The sequence below is a fragment of the Macaca mulatta genome, chromosome 6 (genome assembly GCF_049350105.2).
Source record: "Macaca mulatta isolate MMU2019108-1 chromosome 6, T2T-MMU8v2.0, whole genome shotgun sequence".
Lineage (NCBI taxonomy): Eukaryota > Metazoa > Chordata > Mammalia > Primates > Cercopithecidae > Macaca > Macaca mulatta.
In genome coordinates, this window is record NC_133411.1 from 32507923 (window position 1) to 32527028 (window position 19106).

The following is a 19106-nucleotide window of genomic DNA, read 5'->3' on the forward strand; positions in this document are numbered from 1 at the left end:
CTTCCAGCTCCCAGCACTAGTTAATGGAAATAATAGAACCAGAAGAGATTGGTAACAGTTTGCAATGAATGACCTCCCTCTACAAACTAATATATACATGTTTCCATTTCTTTCATTTTTAACTACTACCATTAATAGGATACTTCACATGAATCCCATCAATCCATTAATCTGCTTTTTTTAAAACCAAAACATGCAGAGGAGAAGGTTAATCTGTCTTCTCTCTCTCTCCTTTCTATCCCTGAAAACAGAAAACAGCACCAGCAAGAGCAGCAGCAGAAAGGCAAGGGAAATCTGGCCCAGAATAAATTGGTTGTGCTGAAACATTTGTAATTAAGCATGATAACCAATTACAGAAATACCTGGGGTAGTTCAGTGATTCTCTCTCCCACATCAGAGGTCTCCTAATCAATTTGAAATAACCGAACGCTATAGAAAATAAGCAAGATCACAGCGTTTGCTAATGAGTCTCAAAAACGGATTTCACTGCATGAAAATGTTCATTGTCAGGAGAAAGACTGTTTTCACAATCTTGCAGGTCATTTGCATTTGTATTTGATTGGAGAAAAGTCCTTTGTTCTTTTCTCCCTTCTCATATCCTTTACAACACTACTGATTTTTTTCTTCTGGTGATTTAGTATTTTTGTATCAGTGTGTTGTACCAAGCCTTAAAAATACACCAAAATAAAACCTTTTGTGCTGAAGTAGCCAGTATCCACTTCAATTATTACTTAATTTCACTGCATTGAATGGGTTTCCTGGAATTTAAATTGGCGGATTTATGGCATTGAAAGAGGCTGTTGGACAGAAGTTGCAGTTGTAGAACTCTGAAAGCATCATGAAAGCCACATAGTGTATCATGGACAATACCATTTAAATATTTCTACACTGCAAAGCCCCAGCAACCCTCTCCTCAGAGATTTGAACTGTCGTGGGCAAGCATTTGAGGGCTCCCAAAACCAAAAAAAAAAAACAAACAAACAAACAAACGGATAGACCATTCAAAATCTGTAATGGTGTATCACAAGCCCGATACATTTCTGCCATTTCCACAGAAAAGAAACATGGAAAGAAGGGTCACGGAGTTGGAAGAGGAGAGAACATGACATGTGATACTTCCACTTTCCTAAAGGCAACATTACATAAGACATCTGCAGTGCTGTGTTGGTCAACACTAGATCGGGTGAGTCTCACTTTAGTAAGTTTCATCTATCAATCTCTTAATAAAGCCATAATTTATTCAAAAATCTCTCTTAAGTTCATGGTTTAAATATTCTTTCCAAAATCATATGTTAGGGGAATCTGTGCCTCTTCTGTCTCTCATCTGTTGCATCCATCCTATCCTGCTCCGCTACTGTACATCCTATGATCCCTCTCTTCTCTCCCCCTATTCCCTGTTCCCTCACTTTTCTCTTCTCTTAGCTGTTCTGGCTCTCTGTGTACATTTGCAAAGCCTGCATGACTGAAAGTGTGTTATCACTTCCTGTCTTCCTCAGGACTTGGACAGCATGTCCTCCGACGTGTGCATAGTCGGCCATATTCACAGTGACCCTAGCTATGACCTCTTCCTGTCACCTCTGTTAACGGAAAATCGTCACACCCACAACTTAATGTTCCACTCAGAGAGGTGCCCAGTTTGTGCTAGCTATTTTAACCCTTCACGTTTTAAAAAATGCTTAAATAGAAGACATTTTTATTCTGAATTATTCTCACAACTCTTGCTTATCTTTTTAAACTTGACAAAGTAATCACACTTTTCTAGTTAGTTAGGAAACTATTTATCAGACCCAGTACAAGAAAAAATAATCTAATTTCATTCTTGGCAGATACAAGATTCCTATGTCTTTCTAAAAACTTTCTGCAAAATTCTTGGGTCCAATCCTTGAAATAGTTTTGGTTTCTGCACTTACCTTTCTTCCTGTGCTTCCTCAAGATTTCTTTCTTTCATCCTTACTACCCTCATAATACACACCTGTTCTCACACACACACACACACAACCAAGAGGAACTAACAGGATATTAACAAGTAAATATAAAAATATGTACCATTGCTTGTCACGTTTTTTCTTCAGCTGTTCTCAGTGCTGCTTTATTTGCATCTTTCAAGTATCAGCTCAATTGTCTCTTCCACAGAATTTTGCCTGAGCACACTGAGTGGGGTTAATCTCCTGCTTCCACCCCGCCACTGTCACTTTCCATAATATATTTTTAGTGGCTCTTATCAGTATACAAAATTATCCTACTTATCTATTTGTGTGCATCTATATTTATATATAAACATCTGTATATGTGCATATATGTGTGCATATACACATTTACTTATGTGTATATATGTGGGTGCATATACACATGTATATGTGTGTGGCATTCCTAGGAAGTAGTCCCCAAGTTTATTGTGAATCCCTTCAGAGACAGGAAACTTAAGAGCAGCCAGACGCTATGCCTTTGAACCAGCTAGCCCACATCAGAGTCCTGCAGCCATGACAACCTGTTGCACTTTCCATTTCCATCTTGAAGGTTTTAGTCTCATATTGTCTTAATAATCATACTACTTTACACTCATACACTTCTCTAGATTCTTGCAGAACCTGTCTTTGGTCTCACAAATGTCCTTTGGACTTGATACTCAGTACTACTTCTGTGATGCTGAAATCAGCCCTCTTCCGCACTGCAATCTCTGTTAACTCTTACTAGATACTACAGAAGAAACCTCCGTCCAGTGGACATCAGTCCTTCTGTCCTACCCCATCACTATTTTATGCAGCCTTTCTTAAAGAAAAGTTTAAAGTTTAGAGAAAAATTGAGTAGCAGGTACAGGGATTTCTCATATCCCCCCTCACCCCCAATTCCCACACAGTTTCCCCTCTTATTAACATCTTGCATTAGTATGGTACATTTTTTACTGTCAGTGAACCTGCATTGACATCTCATTATCTGCCAAGTCCGTAGTTTAAATTAAGGTTGACTTTTTATGTTGTACATTCTATGGTTGTGTGTAAATGCATAATGATGTGTATCCACTGTTAGACTGTAATGCACATTCATTTCACTGCCCTAAAAATCCCCTCTGCTCGCCCTATTCATTCTTTCCTCCCTCCCCCTGAACCTCCACCAACCACAGATCTTTTTACTGTCACTATAGTTTTGCCTTCCCAAAATGTCCTATGGTTGGAATTATACAGCAGGTAGCCTTTTTCAAATTTACTTCTTTCATTTAGCAATATGCATTTAAGGTTCCTCCATGTCTTTTTGTAGCTTGATAACTGATTTCTATTCATCACTGAATAATATACCATAGTTTGGATGTACCACGGTTTGTTCATCCAGTCACCTGTTGAAGGACAACTGTAAACATTATAGTTCGGGTATCTAGTTCAGGTAGACCTAAATTTTCAACTCCTTTGGGTAAATATCAAAGAGCATGATTGCTGGATTATAGAGTAAAAACATCTTTAGTATTGTAAGAAACTGCCAAACTGTCTTCCAAAATGGCTGCACCATTTTGCATTCCCAGCAGCAATGAGTGCTCCTGTTTCTCCACATCCTTGCCAGCATGTGGTGGTGTCAGTGTTTTGGATTGTAGCCATTCTAATAGGTGGATAGTGGCATCTCATTGTCGGTTTCATGTAGGGTTTTCCTTATTGGAATTTTCCTCTTTTAAAACGAAATTGGACAACTCAATGTTTTCCTGGGTAAGCTATGCCCTAATCAGGAGCTGACTATTAAAAGTTTTTCCCTCAGAGGTAGCCAAAGTTTTTTTCCCTATAACTTCTAGATACTAATGCTAGTCAAACCTTTGAGACCGTGAAGCTCCAGACAAATATCTTTTCCTCATGATGCTACTTGCACTGTTTTTTAAACTATATTTTCTCTGAATTTTCTCTTATCATAGAAAAGTACTCATTTAACAGAATAGATTTAATAACTTTTGATATTGTCTGACGACATTCCAATTTGTCTATATATCTCTGGAAATGTGGAACCCATAATTGTCCATAAACCATACACAAATTGTACATAAACAGATGGAGTCTGACCAGTACCAGAGGAGAGATCTTCAACTTCCTCTTTCTGTTCTCCAAATAAGTCTAAGATTTCATTGACCTGTGTGGCTACCCTATTACAGATGAGCTTTTCTGAGAATCTGCTACATTCAGTTGCTAAGCAGGAAGGTTTTTTGCTTTTAAGGTAGGACTTTACCTGTATCCCTATTAAATTTCATCTTGTTAGAGGAAGCTTGTCAAAATGTTTTCAGATTGTGATTCTGTCATCTAATATATTTGCTATCCATTCCAGCCTCAGGTCATTTGCAAATCCAATAAGCATATATTCTATGTATTCAAACACATCATTGATACATGAATGCAACAAGATGTGGCTAAAAGCAGAGCTCAGCAGTCCACTGTTAGAATCACCTTCAGGCTGGCATCTTCCCGTTAATCAGCATCCATTGAGCAACTCTGTACAAGGCGCCATGCTAGGCACTGCAAGGGATGTAAAGTGGCCCAGTTTACTCCTTCCTAATAGGGATGTTTTAAAGGATTCTTAGCAAAGAGAAGACATGATGAAATAAGTGTTTCTAGAAGATAAGCCTGACTTTGTTGTTGTCCACTAGGAATTGAAGTACTAGAAACAGGAACTTAATACGCTCTTCTAATATTACAAATGGGAAAAAGAAAAGTCAGAACGACAATCTTTATTTGAGAAGACAAGTTATTGTTCACTCATGAGATCAAAGCAATTTGACGACCATCTTTCTATAAAAATGAAGCAACCCCACTAAATTTTCAGATGAGAGTAGGATTTACTTTTATTCATGTCAACAAGCAATGGATGACATGCACCCTCCATGCCAAGTACTGGGCTCAATGATGGGTAAACCAAAACACAAATATAACTTTCTTCTTACCTTCTCAACTCACTCAAGAGCCAGATACATACATATGTGTTATATTATTATGTGACAATAACGTACCAGCAGTCAAGGACTACTTCCCCCCAAAAATGACTATTGAATCAGAAACCAAGAGAGTAAGATGTTGCTTAATGAAATTCAGATCTTTCATGAGATGGGATATTGCAATCAAGCATGATTCAATAGATCTATGACATCTGTACGCTGCCTCAAATTCCAGAGAGTGAAAAACTCAAGCAGACATGATGGTCAAGTTGTTTCCCCATTAAGTATAAGGATTTCTTGTCCTTAAAGTTAACCAATGTTTAAAAACTTCAAGGTCTTTAAGACAGAAGCAATTTCACTCACAACAAAATAAAACCATGAGTTACTAGCATTCTTAGGAGTAATTAAACATGAAAATGATAAATGTTTGGCTAAAAATAGGAACATAAATGGAAATGAAGGAGCACTCCCTTTTTCTGTGTTATGTGTCCTGCTTGGAATCTTGTCTTTTTAATGCCTTGCCCTAGGCTAATTTGTCTGGAGCAAAGTTCACTTAGGGTATGCACAAAAGAACAAAGGATGTGATCACCAAGCAGGAAGCTTCTGAATACATTCCCTCTGTCTATAAAGTCCAAAAGCACTGGTATGTCTGTCAAAACAAGTTGTAACTTTCACTTCCTGGGGTGTGCATTCAGAAGAAATAAGAAGAAAAACAAGAGAAGGTGAGCCTTGCAGCCCAGCAGTAAACCAGTAACTCAGAATTGCAAGCTAGCAAATAATGCATGCCATTGAATCACCAAGGAGTCAGAGACAAGCTCATTATTGCCCGCACCATTCATAGACCGTTCACCGCTTCTCCGCGACTCCTCTCTTCTCATGTTGCCTTTATAAAACTGCTTAGCAGAACTCCTCCAAATATAAGCACATCATCAGTCCTTAAGTCAGAGTACCAGAGCGGTTTTCCCACTGTTACCTGAACTAGCCCAGGATATTTGAACAAAGCTTGAGGAAACCTGTCCTAATTTTTCTTAAGAATATGACTCTTTTGCTTTAGTTTTGCAAAGTTGTCATTTATCTCAGGCAGGCACTTTGAAATTCAGCCTCATGTTTCTAATTTTAATGAACTAATTTGATAAGCATCATTAAGACCAAAAAAACTAATACAATCCAATCAAATAATTCTATAGATAGCTATTAAATGTCAAAACATTACTAAATAGTTTAATGCAATAGAGGAAAAAAACACAAGAAACATACATTAATCTCCTAGACTCTTATTGGATTTTTTCTGAAGTAATACACAATTATAGAATCTTTGAAGAAATATGTAATATCTATCCCCAATTCTATTGTTTCCTCTACACATAACTAATCAATAATAATTTCCTTTTAACCGGATTCTGTGTCTTTTACACAATTCACAGTTAATTTGAACGGTGTTTTCCTAGTCCATCTTTCCCCATTGAGCTCTAGTCAAGAAACATTTTTTGAGGAACTTCTACAGTGCCAGATATTCTCTTATGCCTTAAGAATACCAAGAAAAATTGTCTTCAGCAAACTAATGCAGGAGCAGAAAACCAAACACCACGTGCTCTCACTTATAAGTGGGAGCTGAACGGTGAGATTACGTGGACACAGAGAGGGGAACAACACACACTGGGGCCTGTCGGAGGGTAGAGTTGGGGCAGGGAGAACATCAGGATAAATAGTTAATGGATGCTGGACTTAAACCTAGATAATGGGTTGATCTGTGCAGCAAACCAACATGGTACACGTTTACCTACGTAACAAACCTGCACATCCTGCACATGTACCCCAAGAACTAAAAATAAAAATAAAAGAAGAATACCAAGGCAAAAGTCAAAATTCCTTTTGTTAAATAACTCACTGTTTTGTCAGAAAAATAAACATGTAGAGAGATAGTAACTGTTCAATATGACTCGTAAAAAATAAAAGTAATGTTGGAATAATACAAAGCAAGGAATAATTACCTAAGTATGGTGATCAAGGCAAAAGAATCATAGCATTTATACAGACCTATTATGAAAATTCTGAACTCCAGCCTGACTATTCCTGGGCATGATGCACTATCCTTTCTTTGAACAGTAACTCCAGTTCAATCTGGTTCATATATTCCCTGGATGACAGGCCAATCAAAAAAAAATAGTAGGGGATTCTAATTTGATTCTGGATTCTGGATGCTGAGGATCATCAGCTGCCTGGATTCTCCTTTTAGACTGACATGGCCTTAGACCATAAGGACAATGAACACTCTGGTCTAATGATTTTAGAGCAGGAGGATAGTACCCCTAAAATGTCTCAGCGGGTCAAAGTTGGGATACTTTGGATCTCTGTAAGTTTTCTAACAATGTTCTCCTCTTCTAATATCTCACATTTCTGGATCAAATGTCTCAGCATAAGGAGGCGAGGTTTGGAAAGTGGTAAAGTTATTACCACTTGAAGAAGACAGGACAATTTGTGACACTGGATGAACAGCAACAATCCAGGAAATGAGAAAGGAAACATCTTATATCCTGGAATGTTCAGAGGAAAGAGAAGTTTCCCACCTGGAGCCTTCCTCAGGGGAACAACAAAAGCCCCAGTGAAGGTCTCCCAACCTGTTGACAGTATGTTGAATTTAACTGGCTGACAAGGTCTACCATGCCCCTCTAGATAGCTCTGACTACAATTTGCTCACCATTTTTTCTCACCAAGAAATCCATCAGCAACAGCAGGTAAGGCCCCAGCTCCTGCACCTTCCATACAAAACACACATTAATACCTCTTGATGTCTCCCGGCCAGTCTCAGTCATGCCATGGGGCACACCAATGCCACCTGGTAAGGTGTTAAAAAAAAAAACAGAAAAGATTGAACTGATGGTCCTAGGTCATTCCTTCCAAGGCTCAATTATTCAGACTGAACTGGGAACCCAAAGGGTTATCAGTGAGCCAGAAAGGCACATTGGAAGCACTGTCAACCTATGTCTAACGTAGGTCCCACTTGAGAGGGCTTCAACAAATAGAAACAGCACTTCCTTTCCAAAGGCTCCGTGTGTGCCCCCAGAGTCATACTTCTTGTAACTGACTCTTGGTGGAAGATACTTTGCTCAATTTGAACTTGTTGAGGTTTGGGAGTCTGTGAAGCAACTGGGTGGAGAGATCCAAAAGCTTATTGACACTCAGCAAAAAGAATGAAGTGCATGTCACACTTTTTCCTACCTCTCTCCCTTCTACCTACAGTTCTCATCCTCTCTGAAAAAGCATTTTCTTCGTTGAATTTCCATAATTAGCTCCTTTTATAACTCATTTTTCATCTCTCCATTATTTGTAAAATATCCATTAGATGATTACCCATGTAGGTATGCACACTCACTCACACATATGCACAAAATCGTAAATGTATTTGACAGAGTAATTCATACCCTTGCTGCTCAAGGTATAGTCCATGGACTGCAGCGTTCATGTCACTTGGGGCTTGGGTAGAATTGCAGAATCTCAGGCCCCACTCCAGGCCTTCTAAATAAGAATCTGGGCCTTAATGAAATACCCTAAAATTTGTATGCACATTGATGTTTGAGAAGCATTGTTCCAGATTATTATTCTTAATCAAATATGAGCACACAGAGGGGGCAAGTACATATCAAAATAAATATATCTAACTTATATGCATATAATAGATTACTTTTTCTAATACCTTTCCAAAATGTAATGATCTAACTCAAATAAAAGGAGAGTTATATGATAAGGCTGAGTTGGAAATAGTGCTGTGCACGTGGTTAATCTTAGACATGTATTTAGTAAACACTGATTAAACAGATGACTTGTAAAGTTCCAACTCAATAATTCTGTATGTGATAATATAATAAAGAGAGTTGGACTGAAAGTCAGGAGATGTGATTAAAGTCAGGCATTAGTTTAGTCCGCTATGGGATCTGGGGACTTTCCGTTAACATTTCTGAACCACTTTCCTCCTCAATACAATGCCAAGCCTTCGATCCTTACTCCACAGTGTTGGTGTCAGAATCAAATACAATATTACACAGCATACTAGCTGTGAATTATAAAGCAAAAGTGAGGTGGTATTGTTTTAGGGTAGCCTCTACATATGCAATTATACAGAGACATGTACTGTTGTATATTCATCCACCAGAACTCCTAAAATAAGTAAGTCATGCCTATTTTTAAATTCCATATTTCTGTATCTAATAATATTCATTATAGAGACTTCATGTGTTACAAATTCATTTCAGATAAAAAGAAAATATAATGATTAAAAACACTTACTGACTGCTCACTAAGAAAATGCCTTGACCTAACTTCTTTACATACACAAATTTACTTAGTTCCCTAAAGCAAACCCATGAGGCAGAAACTATCGTTATCAGGCCCGTTTAACAGATAAGAAGACTGAGGGGCAAAAAGGTTTAATAACTTGTCCAAAATCACCTAACTATTAAGTGTGATAGCCAAGATGTGGTTGGGCATTCTGGTCCTACAGCCCATGCTCCCACCTACAGTGCTATACAAGCTACCCATTCATTCATTCCTGCATTCAACAAATCTTTATTAAGCACCTACCATCTGTCAAGCCCTATTCACGGTGCTGAAAATACAGAGATTAACAAAATATACATTCATGTCGTTGTGAAACTTACATTCTGGTGGTAGAAAACAATGAAAAAGTGACCAAATAATGTATAATTACAAATCATGTAAAATTCTATGAAGTCAAGGAATGGAATGCAGTGAGAAAGAAAACTAGAATAGGGTAGAGCTTAGATTAGATTTGGAAGGACTCTCTAATGAGGTAATGTTTAAATTGAAATTCAAAAATGCTTTCAAATGATTAAAAAAAGCAAAACCACAAATGCATACATACGCGTTGCCACAGTAAACATAATAACCTACTTATTATGGATGGTATTTGAAAATTTGGAGGATGCAAAATTATGTCAAAAACTATTATTGACCCATTACATGTAAGGAATCCAAGTCAGAAATCACATCCTAACCTTTTTTCCCCATCTTTCTCTTCATCCTGTGCTGCAAAAACCAAATAGGAAAAAGGAATTGAATTACCTACATTATCTTTCTAATCTCCCAGGGAAGGCACAAACCTCTTGACTCTCCTGCCCTCCCCTGTGGAATATACCTTGTTATAGAAATACATGTGTACTATTGTTCTGCAAGAAAAGAAAGGAAACAATAGGAAGCCACTTCCTACCAAAGAATATTTGTCTCCTTCACAATCACAAAGACTTTGATTTGTACATATGCAAAAGAGAGCCGCCCATATTCCTTGATGTGAGCAATTTATGGTACTCATTTACTGTGAAATTGAAAAGGGAAAAAATTAAGCATGGTTGATGACTTTTGTCCATAGAAGAGAAGGTAAATTATTTGATGACTCTTAGTTGCTTAGAGATCTTTAAGAGAAAAACACATACCAGCACACACACAGAGGAGACAAATACACACAGACACAGATACACTTGCACATGTGCACACTTAAATGTACAAATGTGTATATATTACATATATATTATGTGTGTATATATTGCTTTATCTTCCTCTTCTTTCTATAATTCTATACATCCTGAAATGAAACTATGGAAAAGATGGTGATATGGAGAAGTTTGGCTTATTTATTCTTTTATTCACCTGTTTAAAAAAAAGAAGTTTCCCACTACATAAGTGGACTTGAGAGAATATTGTTGCCTTTAAAGGTGGTAACATTGCCGGGCACAGTGGCTCACACCTGTAATCCCAGCATTTTGGGAGGCCAAGGCGGGTAGATCACGAGGTCAGGAGATCGAGACCATCCTGGCTAAGATGGTGAAACCCCGTCTCTACTAAAAAAATACAAAAAATTAGCCGGGCGAGGTGGCAGGTGCCTGTAGTCCCAGCTACTCAGGAGGGTGAGAATGGCGTGAACCCGGGAGGCAGAGCTTGCAGTGAGTCGAGATCGGGTCACCGCACTCCAGCCTGGGCAACAGAGCGAGACTCCGTCTCAAAAAAATAAATAAATAAATAAAAAATAAAGATGGTAACATTGTTCTTGTGGGGAGGTTCAAAGTGAGACGACACTGGGGGCAAAGTAGCTCACTTCGAAAACTGGTTTGAAACAACAATCACATTTATACCAAATATAAAATGCATGTACATAAAATATAGAATTATGTAAACATACATGTTCATATCTATGCATTGTGTGTATACATACATATGCATATACATATATGAATATATGAAATGTTTTATATAATTTCAAGTTTTAGTTTAGATGAAGGGGCAGATGTGCAGGTTTGTGACATGGGTATATTGCATGATGCTGAGGTTTTGGGTACAAATGATCTCATCACCCAGGTCATGAGCATAGTTCCCAATAGTTGGTTTTTCAGCCCATACCCTCTCTCCCTCCCCTGTACATATGAAATTTAAAGAAGAAGCAGTGCTATGTCCCTTTTCCAATGGGGTGTCAAACAATGATCACTCAGACTAGCCTTAATCTTATGAAATGAAAGTTTCTATTTTGAGCCCTAATTTTAAAGAGAGAATTTTTGAATCCATAGACTTCTTTTTTTTAGAGCAGTTGATGGGATTCAGGACATGCTATCCCAAAACATGGCACCTTGGCATTTGAGAAAACAGCAGAAGCAGGAAGGTCTCTCTGACCTTTTCTTTCCTGTCTTCCCTGAAGCAGACCATAAAGGAAATATCTCACCCTCCTCTAAGTAGGTGATAGACCTTCATCAAGAGGTGGCCACTGTATACTAGAGGAAAGGAATGCCACATAAGGACACAGCAAAAAGTCTGAATAAACAGACCTTGCTAAATTCAGCCCAGTTCATTACCATTCGAACATACTCGCCTGTCCTCTAATCATACTTCTGCATGGCTGTCCATAAAAATACAGTTTCCCCTGTTGTTTCATGGGGTTTTCAATTCTGAAGGCTTCTATGTCACATAGAACTTACATTAAATACATTTGTATGCCTTTCTCTTGTAAATCTGCCAGTTGTTACAGGGATCTCAGCCAGGAACCCAGTAATGGGTAAGAAAAGTCTTTTCTCCCCTACACAGTTTTAAGTTGACAGAAAAATTGAACAGAAAAAACAGAGTTCTCATATATCTCCCCCTGCCCTTCACACACACAGTTGCCCTACTATTAACATATTGCATTAGTGTAGTACATTTGTTATAATTTATGAGCCAATATTGATACATTATCATTAACTAAAGTCCATAGGATTCAGGTTGTATGTATAATGCAATAGTCCACTATTCCAGTCTCATACAGAGTAGTTACACTGTCCTCAAATTCATCTGTACTTCACCCTATTCATCTCTCCTCCTCAGCCCTCCCACCCCTGTCCCTGCAAACTACTGGTCTTACTCTGTCTCTGTAGCTATCCCTTTCTCGGGATATCAAATAGGGGAAATCATACAGTATATAGTCTTCCCAGACTGACTTCTTTCACTTAGCAACATTCATTTATGTTTCCTCTATGCCTTTTCATAGCTTCATAGCTATTTCTTTTTATCACTGAATAGTATTTCATTGCATGGACATACCAAGTTGATGACCCTATTCACCTATGGAAGAACATCTTATCTCCTTACCAGTTTTGGACATTACCAATAAAGCTGCAGAAGAGAGAATTTTAAAAAATCTATCTCTACCTCTTCTTTTCTAAGGATCCTAATTTCTAGAAAAGTCAACTTACTGGAAATCCCTCTAGAGCTGTGCTGTTGCTCGTGTATTTTAAACCGTGGCAAGGAAAAAGCAGGGGATTTTAACAGTGGCCTTACCTTCACAGAACACACACACAAAATTATTTTAATGTTCAGCTGATACTGAGGAACTTGAGTATACACACAATTATTTCTATCTAAATGTTATTAGATTACCTAAGCAACTTATATTTTCTTTCTTCTCAGGAGATGTATAATGACGTTCCATAACCTGAAAAAAATACTGTGAATATCATATACACATGTGCTCATGTGTCATAAGTGCATGTGCGATGGTTCTATTTGCAGAGAGGAAAGGTACTTTTCTCTAAAAATCTACCTATTTGTGAAAAAAATGTAATAAAACATTTGATTTATCACACCCAACTTGCCAGTTTACACAAATTTGTTATATCAATGCCTAGGACTGGAATTCAAGCTAATAATTCTACATCATTAGAATTTCATTTATAACATATTGACAGCCTCGATTCCTTATTTGTTCAAGGAAGTTCAAATTAAGGCCTCATTATCCATTATTGATAGCTATCAGTAAAATAACATTATTGTATCATGTCAGTCTTATATTGATTTTTTAACCCAATGTCAGCTACATTGAAAGTATAAGTTCTGTATTAAATGGACAGATCCCTTCCTGCCCAATAAATGAGGAAACAAGACAAGGGAAGCCCAATTACTGAGCAGGCATAGGGAGATGGACGGTGCGTGTCTTTGCTGATTGTCTAACCACACCAGGCACAGAGCAGCATCTTTGCTCCTGTGCCTCCTCCGAGCACCTGAGGCATCTGACCTCATTTAGTGCTGTGCAAAACCCAGGAGGCAGGCACAGACTGCCCTTTTGCATTGGTGTGAGTCACCCTTAGTCCCTCCATAATGAATGACTTAGCTCAGCCTCCATTTGTCACCAAGCTGCTCTTCACCTAGGTCCCCGTAGCCTGGATCTAAATGCTGCCACAAGCTTTATTATATCACATTGCTTTTCACTTAAAATAATGTCTGCATCATTTCATTACTAAACCACATATAAATCATTTTTATCCCAAGTCCACTCCGTGGTATCACTTAATATTATTCCAACTATTTTGTGCCTTTTTCCCCCTTTCGATTTCTAGCCAAAAAAACTGTCCTACTTCCAAAGCAGACATCAAGGACCTTCCTGCCTAGAATCTGAATTACCACTACTAAATCTCCTGAACTTATCCCCAAAGCGTTCATTCTAAAATGCCTAACTTTTTACTCCCATATATAAAATCCTTATACAAATATCCACTTATGTGTCTATGTTTTTTGAAACACGCCTTGGTTTTGTCTTCATTTTTGTTAGGTTTTTATTTCTGCTTTTGTCTCCTCTCTGTGTGTCTCTCTTTTTTTTTTTAATAGAGGCAAGATTAAAAAAAATGATCACTTATGTGAGAGTTGCTTTTCCCGGTAACTTCTGCTTAAACAACAGGTGAGCTCTTTCAAGGCCTGTCCTGCCAGCAGGTGGTTACTGTTCTTCAGCATTCTTCACCTTGTCCAGGTATAATGGGGTGGTACCAGATAGTAGAGAAGGCCAAGGGTAAATGTTTTATTTCATTTTATGAAGCCTAAAGGGCGCTAAAGAATTCAAACATTAATGGATTTTGAATAAAAAATTGGTAACTCAAAAGCAGCATTTTGGGGAAACTGATCTCCATAATTCCTTCTCTCTAGGTTTTATTATTAGCTTAGTGCAGGGCAAAGGTCATAATCTCTTCTCCTCACTAATCCCTTAAACTAAGATTTTTCTTATGATTTTTCTATATAAGAACAAAAGTGTTTTCTCAGAAGAAATGACAACAGTAAGCTGCTGTTGATAAACAGAAGTTTACATACAACCTTTCATCTCATGGGAGATGAAATATCTCCCATGTGGGAAATATCATAACTACAAGTTGGAATACTGATCATGGTTAAAAAAAATTTAAATATGAAAGTATAAATGTCTATCTTGATGTATGCTGCATAAAAGCATAGAATAAACCCATTCCAAAAGCCCATCACAGAAAATGTTATATGAGAGAAAGAAGGAATAAGAGTGGGAAAAAGAAAGTGATTTAAAATGCAGTTTTATACTTTAGAAACTAATTTCTTACTCTGAGAAATCAGAAGACAGATTTCCATGCTGTGTTATAAAAACATAAGTAGAGAGGACAAGTTTTGCATTTTAGTAATTGGAAATTGTGGTCCACTTCTTTATTTGAGGGGATGATGAATTCTCTCCTTGATTCAAATGCCAGATAGACAAGATAAACTATTAAAACTATTTACAGAAGAAGTTTGAGTCTATAGAAGTGCAAGAAAAAAGAAATTATGATCTCACATTGTAAACCTTCACAGAATATGAAAGCATGGCATTTAAAGATCTAATGTTTGTAAAAAGTATATTTTCCAATTGACAATTACTTTGCAGAGTTGATATGTATTGGATCATTTCATGGTCGGTACTACATGTTAACAAGAAAAGAAACCAAAGGCAAAAGGTTCTGAAATTAATTATCAGCAACAAGAAGGCAAATATTTTCCCAACAGACATTGAAGGGACACACTTTCCTCCTCCCTATATCCCAGTTTGGAGCATCCCTTAAAACCAGGTTGGTGCTTTGAACACTCACAATGACCATCTCTAAAGAGCACCTTTAGTGATCAGGCTAAGCCCTAATGATTGTTGCTGCTTTACCCTTATTGGAAAAATGAAAGTTGGCAAGAGTACAAAGTTACATGGCTGTGTAGGCACAAACCGATCTCACTACAAAGCCCCAAACTTCAACTCTGGACAATTATCTTTATTCCCATCCTTTTTAACAAAGTTATTCAAAGAAGTAAAAGCCCTCTCTTGGCTTCTCCAGTCTATCCACCCTTTCAACTACTTTTCATTTTTAGCTCCTTTTACCAACTGGGGTCATATACTTCTTAACATTGTCTTAAGGTTATATAGAACTACACACAAACACACACACAAATATGAAAGAATTGTCATCACACTGCACATTTTTTCACTCATCCATATAGCACAAATTTTTTTCATGTTATTAATATAACTCTACCTTATTCTTTTTGATGGTTACATAAAGCCGTTTGTAAGGATTTATTCCACCATTTTCTTATTAACGCATATTCATGTTTGTAATAAGCACAAACATATGCTTTTGAACCATAGCTATAAGAAGGATTCCTCAAAATGATATTTCTAGGTTATAAGAAATGAGCACCTAAAATGTTAATAGCTATTACCAAACCAATCTCCAAAGGTCTTGCAAATTTACTTTAATACTGTAGGGAATGAGAAGGTCACATTCATGCCACAGGTCAGCCCCATATAGCACAGCACACAAAGTTTTCCATTTTCTTTATGTTATCGCAGTCTAAAAGCCAAAGAGGGATGTTATGTTTTGATTTTCCTTTTTTATTATTAATACAGAGATTGAGAACTTCCTGTTTATAGGTCTTGTCTAGTTCTTCATCTCTGAAGTGCCTATTCACATTCTTTGTCCATTTTCATGTTACATGGTTATTGTTTTTTCTTAATGTAGTGAAGGAACTCCTTAAATATTAGGAATATTTGCTACACATACCTATCATATATGGGAAAAATATTTTCACATTAGCTGTGTGTATTTTAACTTTTCATCTGCTGTCCTTTAGAGAATTTACAATTTTAACAAACTCAAATCTGCCCATGATGTTTTCTTTATGGGGTCTGATTTCCATGTCTTACTTAAGAATGCCACTCTAAGCTTATAAACATATTCTATACTTTGTAGATTTTACATTTAGATTTTTTATCTATCTGTAGCTTGTCCTTTTCATATGGTGTGAGGGAGGAATCTAATTTTGTGTTCTGCTTTTAAATATCCAATTGTCCAAACCTCTCATGGATTTGAAATACCCTGCTTAACAAATACTATGCTCCCTTATGTAGGGATGTGGTTTTGGTCATTGTCTACTTGGGTTCCATTGATCTGCCTGTCTATCTTTTGATATCATCTTGTTTTATTGAAGCAATTTTTATCGTTCAATATCACTGTACATACCTCATCATTATTAATTCTGTTGGATTTTTTCATATGAAATTTAATATCAACTCTTTAGATACTGATTAGGATTATATCTTTGGGTTTACATATTTATTTATTTTGAGACAGGGTCTTGCTTTGGCATCCAGGCTGGAGTGCAGTGGCACAATCATCACTCCCTGCAGCCTCAACTTCCTGGGCTCCAGCTACCCTCCTGACTCAGCCTCCTAAGTAGCTAGGACCACAGGCATGCACCACCACACTCAGCTAATTTTTTATTTTTAGTAGAGATGAAATCTTGCTGTGTTTCCCAGGCTGGACTTGAACTCCTGGGCTCAAGTGATCCTCCTACCTCAGCCTCCCAAAGTGCTAGGATTACAGGTTTGAGCCACCACACCCAGCCAAGATTGAATTTTATTTTTATATTCATTTAGTAAAACTTAACATCTTATTATTATTAATTATTCCTACCCAGGGAAGATTCTTCAAACATCATTTTATGTGAGACAAAAATGTTTTTAAAAATATTTTTATGGGTCCTGAAGGACAAGCATTAATGAGAGTAAATTTTAAGTCAACTCTCTAACACAGCGGGATATAATTATAAAGAAACTATGAAGCTAACTTTATGAATCTTTTAAATCTAGACTTTGCTCTAAATGAGGAGAAACGTCTGTCATTCTCAGGACTATGTTTTTTTTTTCTCTTTTCTAACACTGCTTTTGCTTTTGTCCCCCTGGGGGTAAAGATGCTGGACTAAATTCAGCATGAATAAAGATTTGGTCACAGAGATCATCAAAATAATTGAGGATGTGTCATTTAAGATAGGCTCAGTTTAACTCAGGTTGCAACAATGAATGGTTTCCTGCTTTCTGTCCAGTGAATGGGATGACCTGGTGCAATGAGCTCAATACATGAGCAACGGTGTGAAAAGACAGAGCACTTTGTCACCTTTCCTTATGACCCCTTTAACCCTCTTGCTGAGACTATCAACCAGGGAGACAATTAGTAACAGTTACATTCTAGTCTTGTGACATGGACAGCTATTCACTAGGAAAGAGACCAATTCATTTCATCCAGGTCGCTGAACAATTGCTGGATCATAAAGACTTTTAGTCACTGCCAAACTGAACTACATTTGAACCACCGGACCTAGTTGTGTGAGTCCATCGATCACTGCCATGCCAACTGGTCACCCATACAGACATTGCATTAAATGCAATAACCCCCAAGATGATTTATAAGTTGTCTTCTAAATACAAGTGTATGTCTTGGATATGGGGAAAAAATTATACAGAAGGGATGTATAGATTTTTTTTATATCTCCTGTCTCTTCATTCTAATATGTCTTATTGAATGCATCGTTATTTACTGCGTGCAGTTATAAAGCTTAAGTCACAGGTACCCCTTATTTCTCTTCTATCTCAATTTCTCTTGGCTCATACACTGCTTACTTCACATAAATACTGTAGAACATAGGGAAAAAAAGATCCAAGGTTTAAAAGCGTAGCATGACTGTCTTACAAGACAGAGATTTGTAATATCCAAAGGTCTAAGTTACAAAACCTTTTATAACTGGCCTTTTTTCTCTTCTTCAGACCTAGATAAAAGTTTAGTGAATTGGTTAATTGTCCACCTAGAGTGGACAATAAAAGATGGTGGTTGTACGAAATAATAGAAGCCTAAAGAGTTTCAGATGCTGTGTGGGGCTGACAGAGTGCATAGTTTGGATACTGGCTATGCCTTATAAATAAAAATATGAGGTCTGAACAGAACAAATTTTCTGAGCCATTCCTGAGGAATAACCAGTGTTTCATCATCCTGAACACTGGGTTTTGGTTTTTGTTTTTGTTTGTTTGTTTGTTTGTTTATTGCCAACCAACACAAATGAAGATAAACCAGTCTTTTAGGTTAAAGAAAAGAACAAGTTTTGTTGTTGTTGTTGTTGTTTGTTTGTTTTTGTTTTTTGCAGTCAGAGTTAAATCTCGAATGAACAGCAAATTCTCAAGTTGAGAGTAAGTATGGATTATATATCTTCATCACTTTCTCAGATTAATTATATATTTTTAAACTGAATTAATGTTATGGGCAAATCAAAAGAGATTGCTTAACTTAGAACAAGTACTAAATGAAATCACAACCAGTAGTTTTCTGGTCTCCCTAGTGGATACTATAATGGAAATGGACAAAGGGTCTGTGTATCAGATGTCAACATACCATGCCAAGAAGCCATGTAAATGCACCAAGATACCCTGTTTTTGAAGTCTCCTCTTTAACACACAGAATCAAAATGGTAACATCCATGATGGAGAAGGAAGACGGTCCCCAGCCCCCACCAGCCAGGAGAACTCTAATGACATTCCATGTGCAGTCATGCCTTGGCATCAGAAACCTCAAGGGAGTTGACATCTTCTCCA